We start from the raw sequence: 18,047 nt of genomic DNA on the forward strand, positions 1-18,047 counted from the left end.
CGGATGAGTACAGTTCCCGTAGAGGCGGAAAAGAGGGAATGAGGAGAACCTTTGAGAAGGAAAGCGGAGATGAGCGGAAAAAAGGGGGCTGGAAAAGAACAGAGTCGCGAAAGGAGGAAGACAAGGAGGAGAATATCTCCACGACCTCCCGGGGCAACGGGCCAGACAGTCAGCAAAAGAAGAAACCCTTTGAGGCCAGGAGGGCGATAAGGTGCTTCGATTGCCATGAAACTGGGCACATTGCCGCGGGATGTCAAAAACCAAAGGTGGTTTTCGCCTTAGCGAGTAAGTGCGAGGAGAATGAGGAGCTCCTGAGTCCGTATCTTTTCGACATGACAGTGAACGGAAAGTCGTGCCGCGTGTTGCGCGACAGTGGGGCTACCATTGACCTAGTTCACCCGTCGTACGTTACTGAGACCCATTACAATGGGAAATGTAGCTGGATCAAGTCGGTGCTGGACGAGGGGAGCGTGTGTCTCCCTGTGGCCGATGTTCTGATTTCTGGACCATTCGGAGAGGTGCGTACTGAGGCGGCTGTTTCAGACAAACTGCCGCCACAGTACCCCTACCCATTTTCGAACCGAACAGACAGGATTTTGAAAGAACAGGGCAAGAGCCTCGGGGAGGGACTCGTTCAAGCGCTCACGAGGGCTAAAGCTCGCGAGATTTCCACGCGGCTCAGTTATGACGAGGCTAGCCCAGGAAAACCGAAGGATCCGCCGACGGGGGTCTCGGAGCAAACCAGTTCCGGGGAAGCAGAGAAAGACCGGGGAAGTGAGGAAAACGTCGCGGTCGAAAAAGAAACTCGCCAAGAGCAGCTAACCGAACTGGACGAGTTAATATTGCCCCCGACGTCGGGAAACTTTGAGAAACTCGTGTCCGTAACGAAGGAAGTTCTGATCAAGGAGCAAAAAGCTGATCCTAGTCTAGATAAGGTGTGGGAAACCTCCAAGGAGGGCGTGGCCAGGAAAAACGTTTCATTTCCTGTCCGTGATGGTGTGCTGTACCGACACTACCGAGATCGGTCGGGTCGCACGTTCGATCAGCTGGTAGTGCCGGAGAAATATCGAGCGGATGTGTTGCGCCTGTGCCACGGAGCGGGATGGTCCGGTCACTTGGGCAACAAAAAGACGAAAGATCGGCTCCTCACGGAATTCTACTGGCCGGGATGCTTCCGAGATGCCGAGTCTCAGGTGCGGGCGTGCGATGTCTGTCAGAGAGTGGGAAAACCCAATGAAAAATGCAAGGCGCCCCTGAGACTTGTGCCGATAATCTCGGAGCCATTCAGGCGGGTGGTCATTGATGTGGTGGGCCCTCTTCCGGCTACTAAGGGGGGGTACCGCTATGCTCTAACGGTCATGTGCGCGGCTACCAAGTTCCCCGAAGCGGTCCCCATGAAGGAACAGAGTTCAGTGGAGGTGGTGAACGCACTTCTGTCAATTTTTGCGAGGGTAGGCTTCCCCCAAGAGGTCCAGAGCGACCAGGGGAGCGTTTTCACAAGCGCTTTGACTACTGGTTTCCTCGAGAGGTGCGGTATAAAGGTTATACACAGTTCAGTATATCACCCGCAGTCAAACAGTGTCGAGAGGTGTCACTCAGTTATGAAGCGGGTTCTGAGGGCGCTAACTTATGAGAGTGGGAACGAATGGGACGCCTGCCTGCCGGCAATGTTGTTCGCGCTGCGCACCGTGACTCACGAGGCAACCGGCTTCAGCCCGGCCGAACTAGTGTATGGACGGTGTTTGCGGACTCCCCTGCGGCTGCTCCGCGAAACTTGGGAGACCAAGGGATCCGATCCGAGTGTGGTAGAGTACATTCTTGATCTGCTAGAGCGATTCCGAAGCACGAGTGAGATAGCGGAGGTTAATATGCGCGAGGCCCAGATCAGAGCGAAACGGTATTACGACCGAAACGCCCGTGTCCGGGAGTACCGGGCGGGCGATCAAGTCCTCTTGCTTCGTCCCTCACGCCAAAATAAGCTACAGGTGCAGTGGGAGGGACCATTCAAGGTGACTCAAAAGCTGTCGGATACTAACTACGCAATCGAAACCAGAGGCAAGAGAAAGGAAATCAGAATCTATCACTGCAATCTGATGAAGCGTTACGTGAGCGAAACGGCGAACTTGGCACTAAACGCCCCAGAGGAAGTTCAGACTGATGTTCCGCTACTTTGGGAGGCTGGAGCGCCGGTCGGAGTAAATGAAGTCATGGCTCAGGCGGTTCGTTCGGAGGATCTTTCGGTCTCACAGCGGGCTGAATTGAGAGATCTTCTGGAAAAGTACGAGAACTTGTTCTCAATGTCTCCCGGACGAACCTCCCTTGCCACGCATGACATTGAGCTAACATCAAACGTCGCGGTACGATACCGTCCCTATCGCATGTCACCAAGGCAGCAGGCTATCTTAAAAGACGAGGTGGAGCGCATGCTGCACTTAGGGGTAATCGTTCCGTGTGAAAGTGATTACTCTTCCCCTATGATCATCGTAGAGGCTGCGGGAAGGGATCCCCGACCATGCATTGACTATCGCAAACTCAATGCAATCACCAGAGACCAGGCTTACCCGATTCCCAACGTGGAGGAAAGAGTTGAGACGGTTAGTGGGGCTAGATACGTTTCGACTTTAGACCTAGTGCGCGGATACTGGCAGGTCCCGATGACGGAAAGAGCTAGCCATTACGCAGCCTTCGTGAACCCAACGGGCACATTCCGCCCGTTGGTTTTGAGCTTCGGCCTTAAAAACGCTCCGTTCTGTTTCTCGCGAATGATGGACAGAATTTTGCGTGGGGCGGAAAGCTACGCGCTACCGTATCTAGACGACATCGCCATTTTTTCGACAACTTGGGCAGATCACATGAACCACCTTTCTGACGTATTTGAAAGGTTGAGGAGCGCGGGTCTAACCGCGAAACCAAGTAAGTGTCAGCTGGCGAGAGGCGAGGTTAGATACCTCGGCCATATCGTGGGTCAGGGGCTAAGAAGGCCCGACGAACTCAAGGTTGAGGCTGTAAGAGACTTCCCGCGACCTGAGAAAAAAACTGGCATAAGGGCTTTTTTGGGGCTGACGGGGTATTACCAACGCTATATCCCTCAGTACTCAGAAAAGGCTAGCCCCCTAACCGATGCGCTGCGGAAGACCGAACCCGATAAGATTCGATGGGACGACAAAAAAGAACAGGCCTTCCAGGGCTTGAAAAATTCCCTCTGCTGTTCCCCCATACTTCGGGCCCCGGATTATAGTCGCTCGTTTATAGTGCAGTGCGATGCCAGTAATCGCGGCTTGGGGGTGATTTTATGTCAGGAGGATGATGCGGAAGAGGAGCACCCCGTGCTGTACGCAAGCCGGAAACTCAGCAGCCGAGAGGAGGCTTACAGTGCGTCGGAAAAGGAATGCGCCGGCTTAATTTGGGCAACTCAAAAGCTCTCTTGTTACCTTTACGGAGCTCCGTTCGTTTTCGTCACCGACCACTGTCCTTTGACATGGCTAACTCAAATGTCGACAAAAAATGCCCGACTTCTGCGGTGGAGTTTGGCTTTACAAGAATTAACCTTCACGGTTAAGTACAAGAGGGGGGCGGCTAACTCCAACGTAGACGGACTTAGCAGGTCGTTTTGAGATTGTTTGTTCTGGATGTTGCCTTGCGAGTTGGGCCAAATTTTAAGAAGTTTCATTGCGTTTTCTTTTACTTTTTGTAATCTTCACACATGTCAGCGATTTCGCTTTGTGCAATGTTGCCCTATCGCGGGCTTTTCTTGGTGGTGTCAATGGCAGAAAAAGTGATAGGTTTATTGCCGCAGAAAAAAGGCCTGGCGGTTGGGGAGAGGGTGCTGCCGCTCGCTGGATTTGGTTGTAGCGGTTCGTGTCTCTGTTGATGTGTTGGCTACTCACGACGATTTCGAAGCTGATCTCTCCAGGAAAGCAGCTGATACTCCTCCCCTTCCAAGATCTGCCTTTGCGTGGAGGAGCTGTAACGAACGACCTTCGCGGCCGGACCTGGACGCGGATCGCCACCCCTTTTGGTAACATTCCCGAGGACGCGCCTTTCCCTGACAATCTCAAGCTGGGATTATTTTCCCCGCTGCCCTGGTACCGTCGACAAAAGAGCAAGACAAGCCGTCGTCGATACCGGCTCAAGTTGGGTGCTGAAACGGAAATGCGTTCTCTTTGAGGCGTCCAAGCAGGAACCAACGGCCACGGTGATCCCTGCTAAAGGGGTGTCCAAACAGGACACTACAAACGCACGACTCCGACAAATCGTGAAAATTGAAGCGGACGCGCCCGCTTCAAGCCCGCTTCAATTTTCACGATTTGTCGGAGTCGTGCGTTTTGTAGTGTCCTGTTTGGACACCCCTTAAGCCGAAAGAAGGAGATAAGCCGTGAACGGGAACTGCCCGGATATCGGCGTCCAAGGTCTTCTCCGTCCCGACTAGGGAGTGGGACGGTATCCTCCGGGCGTTCGTGCTCTCTTAGAGCCAACAAAAGGATTAACCGGTGTGTCCGTTTGGGCGTGCTCATAGGCGGTGCCCGGACGTTTGGGAATGAGCTTCTCGGTGTCACCTCGACCTAGATTCCAGGAGCAAGGCCAAATCTCAAGAGTCACTGAAGAAACGGCTGCCACTATACAAGCCTGGAGGAACCGGAAGAGCACTTATCCTCTGTGTGTGCGTGTGCGTGCGAGTGGGCGGTGCCTGACCAGTTGGGGAACGTCGTCCTGGCCTAGGGACGTAGGGAAGGGGGACATTATAAAAAGAGCGGTGTTACGCTCCCTCTTCGTGTTCTCACGTTGTTCTCATGCCGAACGGCAGACTGTACATAGTATGTAAATTAACAGTTTGAGAAGAGACACCCTGGCTCGCTACCAACTCTGCCCGACGTCCTGGGCGACGCATGGCTCCAGCGGAGATCGACTACATGGACAAGCCCCGAGTCTTTACAGCGCTTCATACTGCCTGCGGTACGACTTCTCGTGGCGGGAAGCTAATAAAAGAAAGATAAACGGTACGAGCACTCTAAAGGCTGGAGGCTGCTCGCGGGGTCCTCAAGCCGACGCCGTAGGAATTAATTTACAATGCCGTTTCAACTTAGGGTGGCGGGACATAATTTAGGAAAGGCGCCCGCTACCCTTGCCTCCCCTTGGCGCCGTCTTTTCCAGTTAAACGCGGCTTCTGTGGATTGACGGCAGAGCTTTCGCGCGGCTTTGCAGGAGCGAATATGTATGTGTCGAACGGACTTGGGGAAAACGAGCCCTTTCAAAGATGCGGCCATACATAAATTAAATAGACAGTGCCTGTGCCCGTTCGAGTGAACACCGACTCCCAAACATCCATGTTGCAGTCGTGATCGGCCTTTAGCCCAGTTGAGATTCGCCGACCTTACAACCGCTCTGCCTTATCATATCTGTGCACCTGTCCTCTCGACCCTGACGAATGAGCTAACTACCCAGAAACAAGTAAGTGTTCCTTTGATACACAAAATATCCAGACGAAATGCAATTGAATATAATTTGGAAGGATCCATTGCTGGTTTAAGGTCTTGTCTAAGTTCAAAAGTTATAGTTGCCGAACTGCAACATCCTTTCAAAAATATTCAACAATTATTCGCTTTCGTTCTCTCGAGTTGCATCCAGAACACGCGAAAACACGAGTTTGGGTTGGCAATGCCGCATGTCCTGCGCTCTGGACATTCCAAGTATACGGCGAACAACCGACGAACTTGCATGGCAGCGTTCGTTTCGCTCGCTGCGACAACGGTGTTTTGACGCCGCGAGCAGCGTCGAAGCCGCCGGGCCATTTTTATCGCTTGTTTGCAACGTACTCGCTCCACTGATTTAAGCCGCTTTTCCCGTTGCCGCAGCAGTTGAGAATTAGCTCCAACCAGAATGTCTGCCAAGGCAATGTCTTTAAGCTGCCCTAAATCGACTGCTCACGTAGTGTCGGTCTGAAACCCAAGTTTCAGAAAGAATAGTGTCACCACAATTTTCGAGATACCTCTAGCGTGGTCACCCGAAAGGTTTTAATTCAAAGAGTTCATCCCCGACAGGTAAACCGATACAAAAGCTCTCAAGATCTATATGATGTTATCAGAGTTTAGTAAAAACGATAAATCCACAAAAAATATAAACACTACCCCCTCCCCCCCCCCCCGCCATTTTACACCGAGGAACCGCCCCCCCCCCCCCCCTAAAATGGAGGTCTGGATCCGCCCCTGGCTGCGTGACGTCACAAAACGCAGAGGTTTGTCGGATGGTCGGGATAACGAGCGTTGGTCGATAGATGTCCTGTATTTTGTTTCGAATTATATAGTCTCCTAGGGAGTATCCTACTGAAATACGGTTCTTTTAATGCAGTTCCCAAGCACGTGCAAAAAAAGTCACGCCTTTTAGCAGGATATTACTCGCAGACGGCCATAAGCTTCGAGCAAACGTATGCCGTTTCGCGCAAACACAACTGCGACGGACGCCGATCGAACTAGGGGCACTTGCAAAGAAAAGGATGCAGATTTCGCCCCTGAAGTGGCACTTAGGTACACGAAGCGGCATCTGGGTACACATTTCGGCGGATCCACTGGATCGGTGATGAGGCTGCGGGTCATTCTCTTAGAGGCGACGTCCGCGGGTCGAAGGCAAACGGCGAACCGTTCAAATGCATGTCGTCACTTAACTTGGACGAGCTTGGTGAATCGTAAGTATACGCTCCATTTTCACACGCGGGTCAAACAGATATCGGGCTGCACGCGTGCTAAATACAACTTCTGGTATCATTTCGAGATGGCCAAGCTGTTGGTTTCGGTTTCGCTGCATAATCAAGGTCTGTTCGATTCGGCCAGGAAGTTCTAAACTGTCGGTTACAAGTCAAGAAGGCAGCGGCAAATGCCCCTCAAAGGGAATCTTTGCATTTCGACGATAGGTTCGCGGCATCAGGATGATTTTGCGTCGGGAGTCACTGGCGGCAGCGCGCGGTCGCTATACTGGTCACCTCGAAGACGAAGGCCTGACGATAGCGTCTTGGCCAAGACAATTATCGACCGTAACTTTGGCGTCAAGTTAAAGCGAGAATCGGCAAAAAAAAAAAATGCCGATTCTTGGTGTTTTTCCCAGGCCCGTTAGTGGGCGTCGACAGATACCAGCGGACAAAGCATGCAGTATTATGCTCAGCAAGGGGGACATGCGAGTGCCAACGGACTAAATCCCAGACCTCTGCAATGTATCGGAGTCGCCGATATGCATCCAAGAGCAACTGAAGGCGGAGACTATCAAGAGGGCAACGCCTTTCCCGTGTCTGTAAGTAAGAATATCAACACTGTGAATCCCCGCATAGCATCAAAAAGAAACAATTTACGTGAGCCAATATTTCAACACTCACCACAGGGAGCCAAACCTACGGGAGCAGGTGCCTAAAACGCTTTAAAATATTATAATCAAGCAAATTCCTACCCTCAATGATGATCTCAATTCCGCGTCCACCGCGGGTACGTTATTATCATAAATGAAAGGAAATGCAACCTTCGTATCGGCGTTATTGTTAAACATCGCAGACATTTGAGCAAGCGCTGCGAAAAATGGCACCGCGAGCAGAGACGGACGAGGAGTTCTGATATCGCCGTCTGCTCTTGTCGTCTACTTCTGCACGGACGCTGAACCGAGTCCGGAGCCGGTGCAAGATTTTGAGGAACTGGGTCTGAACTCGTTCAGAACTGGGATGAATCGAACGCGCCAGTGCAGCGGTCGTGCAACTTCCGGTTGAATCGAATGCACCAGTTCCTGCACTGCCGAACTAGTTCAGCCAGTTCAGGCGAATCGAACAGACCTAAATTGACTGATCCGATTTGGGCGAGGAGTGGATGGACGTAGTTTAATATCGTTGGCGCAGCATCACACCTCAGCTTACAAGCCTTCTGTCCGCTGAGAGCTCAGCTCGTAGCTTTCTTCTATGAGATGATTGCTGCATAAGCAGGATCTCGATCTGGACGAGAATCCAGTCGCCACGCACGACGACGATCCACTTTGCTCGTCACTGCACGTCTCGCGGAAAAGTGTGGAACGTCATGTCTTGGCCCGCATGTGCTGCCCGGTGGTTGTGGCACCCAACCGCGCAACAAAACTCTCACTCAACCACGAAACAAGTCGAGCGCAACAACAAAAACGAAGCACGCTGAGGCGTTCACTCGCAGGCAAACAACGATACAAAAATGCCCGCTTTGTGTTTTGTGACGTCAGAGCTTCAATGTTGCCAACGAAAGCAGCATTTACGCTAGAATGCGGTTGGAAAAGTATAAATTCAATTACTCACGCAGGGGGGCATATAAAATTCGGATATTGCACGTACGATGCTTCTCGAGGCAATAACAGTGACATTCAATTGTTTTCTCGAATACAAAATTCGACCGGACAATCCCTTTAAGCGCGATCCAAACCAAAGCTTCTTTTTGCGCCTGTAGGTCGTGCGCGCCCCGGATGTGACGTATTTCGTGTCGTCGCGCCGCTTCTTCGCTTCTTCCGGGCGCGCATAAAAAAGTTGGTCAATTTTGACCTCTTTCTCAACGCGCATAAAAACGCGCGGTGACGTAGTAGGGCGCTCCTGTGTCCCGGCCAATCGGTGGAGGGCAAGCTAGTTCCGGCTCCGCGTTTCTTCGCCGGCTGGCCGGCCAGTCTGTCGCAGTTGCACTTTGCTTGCTAATGCAAAAGGAGGAGAGGGAAGCTGCTTTTGTAAGAATTTTGAGTGACCGGTTAATCTTCTCTAATCTTCTGGGAGGAGAATAGCGACGCTTGTGGAAATCCGCGAGGTACAAAGGAGGATCCTGATAAGAGGGGAGCTCCTCCTCCCCCTTTTCTCAGGAGGGCATCGGAAAGGACGTCATGTGCAAGCTACGTATGAATTTTCCCCCAGTTTCCGACGCGAGGAAGGTGACCGCCAGAGTGCGCTCGCGCCTGCGTGCGCGCCTGCGCGCTTGCCCGAAGCTGGCCCGTCCAAACCAAAGCGCACGGTGCTGACTCAGAAAGCGCGCCGGAAACAGCAAAAACGTAACGAAATACGTCACATCCGGGGCGCGCACGACCTACAGCCGCAAAAAGAAGCGTTGGTTTGGATCGCGCTTTACAGTTCTACGCCACGGGGAACTTCCTCATCACCGCAGGGGACTACATCCGTGTGCACGTCTCCACTGCTTCGCGGACTGTGAGGCGGGTGGCTTAGGCCTTGGCACGTCGTGCCCGAGACTTCATAGGGTAAGTGGTCTGGAGCATCTCTGGTGCGTCCCGATATTAGGCGCATGTGCAGGCCAGTTTTCCGAGAAAAAAAGCCTGGGCCTAGATTGTTGGATGAGCAATCACCATTATTTCAGAAACCCTTTGTATAGAAATTTCGGTGCGAGAATTGTGTTCGCTGAAACCAGAGCTGGCCAAATTACTCATATTTTGTAATTAAATTACATTACTAATTACTTTGCTGAAAATTGCTGAAATGTAATTAAATTACATTACAAATTACCACAGTCAGAAAGTGATTAATTACCATTACAAATTACTTTTAAAAGTAATGACATTACTTTCGCATTACTTTTGTATACTTTTAAATATAAAGGAGCTATTGATAACTTCCTTTTACAGATAACTTTATTTACATTGTTTACACAGTTCATGGCACACAGCTAGAACTCTCTGTTGCATGTTTACCGATGGACAGAGGAACGCACGCGACTGATCCGTTTCCCACCCCAACCCGGACAACTATTTTTGGAGATGACTGAGGACCCTACGCGGGTTATCTCTGGGAGGGGGGAGAACAATCGTCATTGTTCGCAAAATCGCGTCGAGGGCCGTTCCACCAGGGGCCTTAGTTCGACCTACCTCCCCTCCTTCGTTTCCCGAGAATGTCGAGCAAAAAAGCTCAAATGGAAGGCACTTACCAGCCCTATTTCTCACAGTGGAAGATAACACAGAGAGGGTACGCAGTATGCATCAGAAAAAGTAAGCGGAAACTTTCAAGAGGGGCCAGAAAACGTCGAATGCAAAACCGCAAAACATAGAGAATCGCGCTGAGCGGGTTTTCACAGTTCAAGAGAGTGGCAGAAAATGTCTAGCTGATAGCGGGCGCGAGAGTCGCACCAGCCGCATTAGCATCAGCAAAAAACAAATTAGTCGTTAGTTGTTTATACAGCAGGAGTTTAGTCTGCCAGAACATGGCGACATTATTACCCACTGTAGATGAGCAATTTAGCCAGTGCGGTACAACCGCTAGCCTGAGGTCTTTAACGTGCTTCACGCAGTAGTGAGACACGACCGCACGCCGGTACGATGCTCATCGAGATCGAAACGGGCAGGGGTGGGGCTCGAACCCAGGATTCCTGGGTTCGGCAGCGCGAGCTCTCACTCCACGTGCGTCGAGCTGGGTGTGCGCTTTAGCCCACTCGGCCACCGATCCCCCAGCATCAGCAACATAGCGGCGGCCAAAGAGCGTTTTTTGGAAAGGTGTAGAGGAAAAAGAAAAAGTAAAATAAAAAGAAAAGCGCTCTTGTGTATTGTGGACACAAAAAATATGCCTGGTGCGAAAAAGTAATTAGGTAATTTAATTACAGTTACCGTCGCTGGAGTAATTCATTACATTACTAAATTACCTGCTACAAAAAGTAATGAATTACATTACTAATTACTGGAACAAGTAATTAAATTACTGTAATTTCATTACAGTGATTGCATTACTGCCAGCTCTGGCTGAAACCCCCGAATTCGTTGAAGGTGGTCTTCTCAGCACACCTATTCTGCAATTTATTTACGGCGCACCACCTGCGCAATGACCCTTTCGTTTTTGTTTCCTAAGCTGTAGGCTTGCTAGCCTGAATATCTGCCAGCGCATCGATCCCCACGTATACTGGTACCTCCCTAAAGGAACATTAAAAGTGTTGCTTCAGCACTCGATATTTGTTCTTTGGTAATGAGCGTAACATGCAGACCAGTGAACTGGGCAGTAAAATTACACTGACCAACTGGAGTGTACAAAATGACTTCCTTAGTACCTATTATTGGTGCAGGTGCAAATTCAACTAAACTACAAATAAAGTAGGAGTGCAGACATTTACAAACAGCCTGGTTTCTGCACTCCCAACTATGCACTTGTTGCTACTGATCTAGTCTTGCGGCTACTGAGTACTGTCATTGTACAGACGAGGCTTTTATTGCTCACTATTGATGGCGATGAATGATAGCTGTGTTATTTTGAAGCATGTGATCATAACAACAAAACTTTCACTGTTACTGTCATAGTGCTACAGACTGACTCAAATCCATCTACAATGCAGGTGGCCAGGTGAAGCTGAGGGTCATGCCTTAAAACAGGCCTTCTTTGAGATCGGTGGGTTTCCTTCGGTCGTGGGTGCTGTTTATGGCACTCACATTCGGATACAGGCACCACAAGTGCATGAGGAGGTGTACGTTAACCGCCATCTGTACCATTCGATAAATGTACAGTTAGTGGTTGACGTCTTTTACCGTATCCGCAATGTGGTTGCAAAATGGCCTGGAAGCACCCACGACTCTAGGATATTCACCGAGGGCTCGTTGTCAGGCAAGCTGGCCGATGGCGTTTACGAGGGCCTACTGCTTGGAGACAGCGGCTACACCTGCAAGCCATGGCTGATGACGTCCTTCCTGTCTCCGTCATCAGCAGCGGAGGTCGCCTACAATGCGTCACATAGCGCAACGAGGAGCATCGTGGAACGGTAAAGCCAGGCTATGCGTCCTGGTTCGACGGTTCAGTGTTTCGGTACCTTGAGGCACCTAACCTTTTTTATGTGGTTGTGCCTGAGCTTTACATTTGTTGCCATTTTTATGTTCTTGCATAGTAGGCTACGGCTGCTCAGAAGCAAGGAGAGGAAGGCGTATCTCTACTACACATTATTTATACTACTGCCATAGCCTGAAATGTTTATTCTAAGGTTAGCCAGCATTGTGGGAATGAAGAACATCAATTCACAAAATTCAACCATTAGCCAGTTAACTCTATATGTCACAATAATTGTTATATTTCATTTGCACTTTTCTGTTTAAACTCCAGAATAGAAGTTAGAACTTCTCTGAAACATATCCTTCCTGTATGACTGGGTTTATTAACCTACAGGTTTTTACTAGCTGTTTATACTTTTCAAACAATAGCAGTTAATTTTTTTTTGTTACTCTATATTGCCTAAATGTAAAGCAATTCTTAAAAAAAACAGCTTGCATTGTGAAAAAAAATACACTGGCTTAGGCAGGTTTTGTTTTTAGACAGTTTGTGTACAGACTTATTCAAGCATATCTTATTAAATACTGCTTCTCTCAAACTGCATTTTCCTTGCAAGTTTTTGCGAAGAACATTTCCTTATATCTGTGATTGGATTGCTGCGCCATTTGCGCCAAAGTGATTACCCTGCTACGTCCTGCTACATTTAACCAAAATGTGAGGAATTTGCACCAACGTAGCACCAAAACTTAATTTCATTTTAATAATACTGAAAATATAATAGCTCGGGCTTCACTGCCCGACCGGACCGTCACGATATGCTTACGGAAGTTTTCAGGTTTTCAAAACTTTTGATTATCGTCTCGTATACCATACTATTCCATCACCTTTCGTATGAATGACAGGCAATATCTGGAAGTTTCGCAATAATTTTTATGTTAGTCGTCTGTTCATTCTGGAGGGTTAGCTATAGTCCGTTGCAACCTAAGAACGAAGGGCGATGGTAAGACGTGCCGGGGAGGAGGAAGCAGACTGAACGCTAGAGAAGAGAGGGGGAAACCTCCTCTCTTATGGCGCACCGTGAATTCACGAGGGCGCCCATCAATTGTTGCCAGATTGGGCTATATATAGCCAAATTGGGCTACATCTTTTTCTAGTTGGCGTCAAAATTTCGCCTTTGGCTATGTGGCTATTTTTGGGCTATTTCTAAGGGCGCGCCGAACTCTTGTCGAACCTCAGGTTCGACGTCGAACTTTGAGGTTCGACTAGTTAATTTTCAAACTTCTAGTCAGTTTCGTAAAAAAAATTGTTTCTCTTTTGGCTAGTCGAGAGGAGAGAGAGGAAGGAGAATGGCTTCAAACTTCTACAAACTTCGGGGTTTTCACAATGCGCAGAGAAGCAGTGCTAGCAGAGTTCAAGCGGTCTCCCCACAGCGCAGTGAAGCAAATCAAACAAACAAATTGCGCCGTTTTTACAGGTCCGGTAGCACGTCTTCTACCCGGACGTAGACTGGACTCTCCAAACGCAGCTTTGGTGCCCATTGCGAAAATTCTTAGGCATCGCCAACTTTAAGAAAAGAAACACAATAAAAAATAGCTTGAACCGGAACGGGGGACGCTCATATTCTATACAAAGAAAAATAGACGGGTGGGTTATTGGTAAGAACCTTAGATATAGGGGGTGCTAGTTTAAAACTCCCAGTTCTGACTGTTCTGCTTCTACATTCTGTTCTTTTACTGTATGATTATATCTCCCGGGCTTCACAATACAGCTGTCATTGTATGTTTTCTATTTCTGAAAACCTACGAAGGATGGGTAATTGTTTTACAAATTTTCATCCTTCTGAAGCTTTTTTTATATATATATATATCAGGGGACCTAATGTACACAAAAAGTGGCGCATCTGAGGGTTGAAAAAGGGAATTTAACGTGTTTTTTGCGCGTATGAAAAATTGTCAATAAAAGGCTTAAAAATCGTTGTGTTTAGTCTTGGCTATTTTGGGCTATATTTATTTTATGGCTTTGGCTATATTTGGGCTATACCTCCCAGCCGTTTGGCGATTTTTTGTTGGGACCATCTGGCAACACTGCGCATCAAACCATTTGGCCAATCTTGGCCGCGACACGATCACATGGTCGTGTTGCCACGGGGTCGATCGGGATCTCGAATTCGGTTCCCGACGCGCCGCTTTCTCTCCTAGCCACTGGAGGGCGCTGCAGCGCCCCCATGGCAGGCGAGGAGAAACCTCCTCGCCCATCGAGAGATATACTCGGTGGGGCAGGGGGCGAGAGGCCTCTAAGAACTCCGGACGCGACCGAGACGCAGGCACTGGCAGGCAAGTGGGTGGCGACCGGATCTAGGATATCGCGGGACGCGAGGCCTAAGGGCCTTCTTTGTATTTAGCTTTAGGCTTAACGTGCATTTGTAAATAATTGTGTAATGTAGCTTGTATTTGCAGTTTAGATTGAGTGTTTTGTAGTGTTGTGTTTTATTGTACCAATAAACTGGGAGCGGAATCCCGCTCCCGTGAAAGAACAAGGCTGGACTCGGGTTGTTGACGGACCACGTGGGAAACGGCGAATCGGCGGCGGTACGCGAATTCCCACAAATGGCGCGTCAACGTTGCGGCAGGCGAGCCGTAATTACGGTCTCAACGTCCGTCGACGACACCGCGTGAAAGTTCACGCGGGGCGGTCATCCTGGTTGGCGGGTCTATACCGCGGCACTGTGAAGGTGGAAAGGGCACGTCCAAACAAGTGTTCGGGATGGCCGTGGGTAATTTCGCGCTAACAGATTTAATGTTTTTGGCGGACGTCGCGACGACACCATACCTCGGCATTCTCACTCATGAGTGCGATCACTCACGATCACTCACGATCACCATCAGATTTGAGGTGATCGTGAGTGAGGCCGCGAGTCTCGAAAAATTGTGATTGTGAGTGTGAGTGTGATCGTGAGGTACGTGAACTTATGAGTGTGAGTGTGAGCGTGAGTCCTGAGAACTGATGAGCGTGAGTCTGATCGCGAGTGTGATCGCGAGTTCTAAGAACTAATGAGTGTGAGTGCGAGTGTGAGCCCTGCGAACTCATGAACGTGAGTTTGACCGTGAGTGTGATTGTTAGTTCTTAAAACTCTTGAGTGTGAGTGTGAGCTTGAGCGCTAAGTGAAGTACTCATGAGTGTGAGTTTTGAGGTCTCTTGAGTGTGATTGTGAGTTTCGAGGCTCATGAGCATGAGCCCGAATCAAGACGTGAGTCTTTGGGTGGATATGAGTCCGGTGATCGCATTAGTCTGCGTGATGGCGTGAGCCTGAGGACCATGGCCAGGATGAGTCGCGGTGAGCGCTGGTATATTCTTAGCTGGGTTGGTCACGTGAGCTCCCGGGCCGTCTTAGTGGGCGAGGAGACTCTCGCTTCGCAAGTACTGCGTGGGGTTCGGGCCTTCAGAGTTGGTTTGGGTGTCACTCGCCTGCTCCTTCGCCATGTGAACGCGCCGGTTCCTGTGAAGGGCGGAGGAGGGGGGGGGGGGGGGGGGGGGTGCTTGTTCTTGCAGGGTCCTCCTTGCCAGCGCCCTCCGCAATGTCTCAACCAGCTGTAGAGGGCAGAGGGGGTATGAGGAAGGGGGGGGGGGGGGGGGGGGGGATCGCTTTCGTCTCTCCTCGTCGTTCGCTCTTCGCTTCCCGGCAGACTGCGAGACGCCAACGGACTGACGGCGCCTCGAGGCGGCGCGGTAACGTCGGAGTTGGGGAAGCGCTCCAAACGGCTAGCGCTCCTCTCTGTGGCATAGAAAGGTTCGTGTGTATTTCGGTTCCTGTTGTCAAGTTGGTGTCAGTGGGCACAGAATTTTATGATTGCGTCAACTATAACGTTCGCACAGCTGCAATAAAATTAAATGACTCGCATAATCCTCATCAGCACCCGGAATTTCATTTCTCTGCGCACCTCAACGTACCTTTCGCAATGAGTCATCACTCAGGAAGTGCGACAAAGGCGGTGTCATGATTGATCGAAGCTTCGAGTGAGGTCTTTCACATTGTGCGATATCATGCTTGTAAGTGTTGTTTGGGGCAAGATGGCGCAAGTGCAGGACAGCCAGCCGGCAATGGCCAGGCGGCGCCACGAGAGTGCTGCATTCGGCGCCACAAGTGGAGGGGTCTTTCTTAATGGGTCGGCCAGTGGCTAGTCTGCCCGTCGGGCGGGTCCATATCAGAAGAGCGAATGACATTTTAGCGAAAGGCGACATTTGAGCGAATGGTCGTTTTAGCGAATAACTGGGGCCCGCGTTAACTCATCCGTCGCGCTGCGCTTTACGCCGCTTCGCGGCGACAGTCTACGGCAACTCATTACAAAAATATGAACTCACTTGGCCCACCCGAAAACGCCGCTTCGCGGCGTCTGACTATTCGCTAAAGTGTCGTTCGATGAAACGTGGGCGTTCGCTAAAACGTCATTCGATCAAGTGAGTGCCTCCCCCGTCGGGCCGTGGCAAGCGGCGGCGAACCCGATTTCAGCAGTCCCCGTGTGCACGTGCGCGCCATGTCCCTTTTTATTTTATGCGGTTTTTTAATACCATCGGGAGCCTTGATAGGTCCAAGTGTTGAGAGCATAATCTGAAGCTGTCATTTGGACACCTGTTTGAACTGTCTTCGTGCGCTTGCGGCGTCGCTCTATAATAATCGCCGCCCGATCGGTCTGTGATTCGCTCGTCTCCCAGGAAGTGACACAACGCAACGAGAAGGCAGCGAATACGTTTACTGTACTTCCCGGTTGCCCGTCTTCGAGAGCCGGCAGTCCGGACCCGCCGACCCTAGTTGTCGCCCGTCGTTCATAGCCGGCAGTCGGAGTCCGTGTCCACGCCTGCGGATCGTCCTTCCCACGCATTGCGTACGCTAGCTGTTCCGGGCTATCACAGCTAGAGTTTCGCTGCAGAACCACTCCTGGACCGTCATGGCTTAGGCCGTTAAGGCCAGGCTCGCCGTTTCCGCCGGTCCTGATCCGAAGCTCGCTGGTGGAACGCTCCTGGGACCGACATGGGCCGGACCAGCCAGAACGGCTCTATCGTTCCTGCCCGGCCCCAGCCTCGTGCAGCACGCTCTTCCTCTTTCCTCGCCGGCTGCCCCCGCTCGCGCCTCGCTCGACCGTCCTCTTCTTCTCCCGGCGCCCCCACGACACTAGAATAAAATGTGGGTAATTAGAACCAAACTCTCCGTGCTAGAAAACAGTGCACAAGTCTGGCGACAGGATATGAGAATGATATTTACGCTTCGCATGAGCTTTTCCCAGAAAAAAAGTGAGCATCCTGTTTTCCGCACGCCTTCACATTTGTTACCAGACTCAGCATTAAATTTGGTAGCCGAAACAAACAAAAATTTGCTCTACGAAAATCCACTATTTAAAAACTTGCATGCTTAAAAGGTTTTGGTTGCAACCGCGCGTGCCGAACGGCGCGCGCGGTCGCAACCAAATGCACGCCTACAACTACGAGTGCCGGGAACAGGTCGAAGGGCATCTCGCTTGAAGACCTGATCGCCTGATTCTCGACGTCAAAGCGAAGCAACAATCGGCCCAATTTTTCCTACTGTATTTCTCTAAATGGTTGTCTCAGAGACTCGTAAAAAAACTAGTATAAATACGTTATTTTGCTAAAAGGAGTCTGTCAGACCACTTTCCAAGCCTGCACATCTATTTTCGTTCACTTCAACAATTAATGTAAAATTCACTTACTTGATGCATCGCACTGCAGTAATCCACTTTGTCGCCGTGTCGCTTCCCAAGGTCTTAAAGGGAAGCGGTAAAGTCTGACGCTTGGGTCACCTGCACGACCATGGCAGTCTCTCACGCAGCAGTAGCGGCGTTTATTTTTGGGGAAAACTCTAGGCTTAGGGGAGATGTCACAGGAACCCGGAAAGGTCATAGAGACGTGAAGTTGAGACTTAATTTTATGAAAAAAACAGTTCCAAAAAGGCTCACGCCGATCCAAAATGCCACGTTCACACGTGGTTTCTAAATGCACCCGCCCACAGTCCTCGCGACCCAGGCCGTCCTGGACTATCCAAGTTGTTTTATTTTTCAGTCGCTAGATGGCGCAACGTGTCGTGCCAACTTCCAAGCTGCATTGCTGGTTGCCTATGAGCACACTTAGCAAACTGTGGAAGCTACGACTCAGTGGGCCAATTAGAGCGTCGCATAGAGACAGGTGGCATCTAGAATGGACGCCTGTGAGACGCTGCCATGTGTCTTACTCCAATAAATCTACTGGCTCATCGGGATTCGAAGAATTCGCCGTGTGCCGTGTGCCTTCGCTGATGGAGGCGCGCAGTGGCCGGAACGTCGCGGCG

The 18,047-nt window shown here is 50.4% G+C and overlaps 1 pseudogene; it reads left to right on the top strand.

Annotated features, from left to right (window-relative positions):
• Positions 1-11,869, top strand: part of LOC120842011 — a 42,093-nt pseudogene extending 30,224 nt beyond the window's left edge.
• Positions 11,870-18,047: the final 6,178 nt, after the last annotated feature.

Source organism: Ixodes scapularis, unplaced genomic scaffold (assembly GCF_016920785.2).
Source record: "Ixodes scapularis isolate PalLabHiFi unplaced genomic scaffold, ASM1692078v2 PGA_scaffold8__174_contigs__length_109621045, whole genome shotgun sequence".
NCBI lineage: Eukaryota > Metazoa > Arthropoda > Arachnida > Ixodida > Ixodidae > Ixodes > Ixodes scapularis.